The following is a 4900-nucleotide window of genomic DNA, read 5'->3' as shown; positions in this document are numbered from 1 at the left end:
ACAAGGTCCTTTGCCATGATGCCCCATAGCTGCCCCACCTCAGCACTCGTGCCGTACACTGGGCAGTCAGAGTCAGCCAACCAGCTGAAGAAGCTCAGTTAGGCAGTGACCTGCGGGGAAGTGGGGCCTTCACCTGCATGACCCTAGAACCACTGGACTGCAGTGGAGCCAGTTGCCCTGTATCCTGGAGAGAGAGGAGTCAGCAAGGCTCACGCCAGGCACAGCTTCCTGCATATTGTCCCCTCTAACATGCCGGGAGGCACTCCTCATTGAGGATACCAATGCAATACTCCTTACTGATCACTTCATTGCGGAAGTAAACATTGTGATGAAAGGCAAACTTCTTCCTGACACTTGTACTCAGGATAGTTGAGTTCCTTCACCTGCCTGTCCAAGAGGGAGAAAGAGGACAGTCAAGGGATAATTTCATCTAGGTGGGCTGATGTGGCCTTGTAGCTGGGGTGAAGCATGCGTTTCCAATTCCCAGCTCTCGCACTGAGACACCGCTGAGCCCCAGGAGAACCTCAACCTGACCAGGACCTTAGCACCCTCCTCCAGACCCAGGCTTCCCATCCTGACTTGCCAATCCAACATGTAGATTTGCAGGACTTCCTCATGGTTTCTGAGCTACTTGCTGTCATCAGAAATGATCATAACTTTTAAACTGTTGTTTATGCCAACCTAAATTTTTCATTTTTACTACCTCATGTTTTGGATGAGGCATGTGTTTTTAAATTTATTTTCACCCTTATTGTACCTCTGTGATAAACTGCTTACTTACATTCATACCATAATTATCTTTCACTTTTACTTCTCTGTTCCTAAAGATTCACTGAAACTAAGAATTCTATTTACGCTTGTATCTTTCAGCAACCATATGTCAGATAACAGTGCACATTACTGCAGAAATCACATATACAGGTCCAAAGGGAGATGAAGAAGAAGAAAAGCTTTAAAGTCTATACATTCCTAACACTGTATCAGAAACTCACAAATAACAGTGAAATCAAAGAATGATCACAGCCAATTCCATTTCATACCTAGACTGAAATATAAAACTTCAAAAGAAAAGAAAGTTAAGAACTTTGGGTTTGTAAAAATTTTCCTATATAGATAAAATTATTGGTAACTTTGTCTCACTAGAAAACATAAACAAAAATCCATGTTTTTCATATGTGTAAATATACATATTTTTATTTCCATCAGTTATGACATGCAAGCAAGTAATAAAGTGAAAGTACAATAAAATGATATATGGAACTTTCTCAGTCTCAAAATATTCCATTGAGACTATTAATTTTATGAAAACCATAAAGAATGCTTCATGAAATTATATTATACGTACTTTTTAGTATTTTACTTACATTTTAAATAATCAACAATTAAAGGGAATTTTTCAGCATTATTGATTATGAATACCAATATTTTCCTTGAGTAATCCTGTTGAAATTAACTATTTTAAATAAAACATTAAAAAGAAAGTATATTGAATGATTTCAGCTTTTGATGAAGTCATACAACTGTAATTGTAGTAAGGTGAAGTATAACTTTCTCCTCACGATTAATCTTTTATAACACCAGTGTAGTTGTTTTCTCTGACACCAACTTTGTGATATCTCAGGGCTTTACTGTATCCATACATTACATGCCTCCAGAGAATAGGCTTCAAACATAAAGAAAAATTATATTTGTGACAAAATTGTTGGAAAGGGAATGGTAAAATGGGAGAATAATTTCTAACTTTCTGACTGTTGGTCAATGGAATTATATATATCTAGATACAGACACATATTTGCACACTGTAAGTTTGCCCTTGTACATATATATTTATATGAGATACCCATAATATATGGGTTGTGTAATCTTTTAATTAATCCACAATTGTATATGTGTGAAATTGGATAAGCAGTTACTGTTTCTGTACTCAATTTGATGGAAAGCCAAAAAAACTCTGTCAACATTCATTTCAATTAATCCAATACTGTTAACTACTGATAGCTTCATTCTCCTTGTTCTCTTTTGTCAGTCTGAAAGTTAATTCTCACTCTAATTCAACTCTCAGGGTGCGATCCACAAAAGACTTTCATCTTGCTGTGGATTGTGACCTCTAACTCCACCTCTTTCTTCCTATAGCAGTCCTACCTTTGCATATGTAGTAAACTTTGTACATAGTTAAAAGGATAAAAGTTCAGTGAAATGTCAAGTCATACTGTGAAATGTTCCATTGTTTCTATATCTCTAATTGTCCTTTCATGTTATAGAGGCAAGAAAAAAAATTCAATGTTTTTCTTAGTATCCAGTCAAATGCACTCTTTCTTAATAATGTGCCAAACCCATCCCTTCAAGACACTGACATCTAAACATGGGTAGACATCTCAAAATCTCTTCTCATTAATAACCATTATGTTAATCACTGTTGCCCACAACTGGAATCTGACTGTTAAATCCCCCAGTGGAAATTGCTGTAATGGCTCCAACTACTGGAATGTCTATTTTTTTACCTGAAAATATCTGATGAGCATATACCTATGCTATGTAAATGAACATATTGTATATTAACAACATACCTTCACTAATAATAGGTATACCAAACCTTTGGGCCAAACTGAGCTCAGAGGCTCCCACAAACCAAGCTTTCTCCTGCACAGATTTCTTTTTATGTCAAAAAACCACAACTCCAGGCCAGGCATGGTGGCTCTTGCCTGTAATTTCCACATTTTGGGAGGCCGAGGTTGGTGGGTCACTTGAGGTCAGGAGTTTGAGAACAGCCTCAGCAACACGGCAAACACTTGTCGCTACCAAAAATATAAAACTTAGCCAGGCCTAGTGGCACATTCCTGTAGTCCCAGCTGCTTGGGAGGCTGAGGCAGGAGAACCGCCTGAACCTGGGAGGCAGAGGTTGCAGTAAGCCAAGATCTCACTACTGCACTCCAGCCTGGATGACACAGCGAGACCCTGTCTCAAAAAAGAAAAAAAAAAAAAAAGACAACTCCACTTGTCCACTCGCTTAGGTAAAAAATACTGTAGTTGGCTGGGCATGGTGGCTCACGCCTGTATTCCCAGCATGTTGGACTTTGGAAGGCTGAGATGGGCAGATCACCTGACTTCAGGAGTTGGAGACCAGCCTGGCCAACATGGTGTAGCCAGGCCTCTACTAAAAATACAAAACATTAGCTGGGTGTGGTGATGCATGCTTGTAATCCCAGCTACTGGAGAGGCTAAACCTGGGAGGCAGAGGCTGTGTTGAGCAGAGATCCTGCCACTGCACTCCAGCCTTGGCTACAGAGCAAGAGTACCCTGTGAGAAACAAAAGTGAATAAAACAACAACAACAAAAAAATTAGAAAAATAATACCCACTGCAAAAGTTTGCCACAGAAAAGATTAAGCATTTCACCAACTTCTACCTTCTATAATGGAAGCCAAAGTTATTTGGACCAACCCTCCTGTATTAGTTCATTTTAATGCTGCTGATAAAGACATACCTGAAACTGGGAATAAAAGGAGGTTTAATTGGACTTACAGTTCCACGTGGCTGGGGAGGCCTGAGAATCATGGTATACGAATAAAGGCACTTCTTACATGGCAATGCCAAGAGAGAATGAAGAAGAACCTAAAGCGGAAACCCCTGAAAAACCCATCAGATCTCGTGAGACTTCTTCACTATCACAAGAACAGCACGAGAAAGACCAACCCCCATCGTTCAATTACCTCCCTCTAGGTCCCACCTGCAACATGTGGGAATTCTGGGAGATACAATTGAAGCTGAGATTTGAATGGAGACACACCAAACCATGTCACTTCCCAAACGATTAAAAATTCTGAATAGAAGAAACATTAATTATATCAAAAAGTGGTGGACCAAGAAGGAACTATTAGCCTCATATCTCAAGAAAGACTCTAGTCAAGGCCTAGGGACTACTTATGAAAAGAGTTTAATAGCTGACTCTCTCCAGTGGATCTGGATTCCACAGGACTGTATCTTCACAGTAAGGGTGAAACAGAAGCAAACCCTTTCCTATTTCCAAGCTCAAGGAACTTTGGTCAAAGTTCTGTTGGAGCTGAGCAGAACAAGGAGGCAAACAGAAAAAATTTGTGTCCCTGAGAAGTCATGGCCACAGGCTGGCTATCACATAGACTGTCAAGCCAGTTCCATATTGCATGGGTATTACAGAAAATCTCAAAACATAAATTTGTGTGTGGGTTGTCCCAGAGTAGTAGGATCTGGCAGAAGGAAATTTCCTTCTAACCCTCAGAGAATCCACATAAATCTTGTTACATTTGGGATTTTACCATTTGCTTCATGAATGAGAATGGACTTTAGTTTTCATATCTTTTTATCCACTCAGTTTATGTCTTGTTGGCATCAAAGTTCTGCTTGCCTCACACAATGAGTTTAGGATTTTCCCTTTTTTATTCTATAGAATTCTTCATATATATTGAAATGCTCTTCCTGGGGAAAAAATCTGAGCCTAGTGTTTTATCTCTAGGAACAATCTTTTATTTCCCTGAACATGTATGAGACAATTCAGATTACATATGCCTTCTTGTATCAATTTTACTAAGCTATAAATTTATAAAATTCTATTTGGTCTAAGTTTTCAAATTTGTATCATAAAGTTTTAATCATATTTCCTTATTAGCTTCTTAATCTCTACTGTATCTATGCTTATGTATTTTTTAAATTCTTCATTTTATTTGTGCTTTTCTCTTTTTTTCTAACCTTGCCTGAGGTTTGCACCATTTATTACATTTTTCCAACAACCAGAGGTTGGCTTTGTATGTTTTACCAATTTTCTCTACATCATTTTCCCCTCACGTTAGTTTTTCAGTATTGATTCTGTTGTTTCTTTTCTAATTCTTTCTTTAAATATCTAGTACATTAATTTTCAAGTTGTAGAA

Source organism: Pan paniscus, chromosome Y, assembly GCF_029289425.2.
Source record: "Pan paniscus chromosome Y, NHGRI_mPanPan1-v2.0_pri, whole genome shotgun sequence".
In the NCBI taxonomy this organism is placed as follows: Eukaryota; Metazoa; Chordata; class Mammalia; order Primates; family Hominidae; genus Pan; species Pan paniscus.
This window is presented reverse-complemented; position numbering follows the sequence as displayed.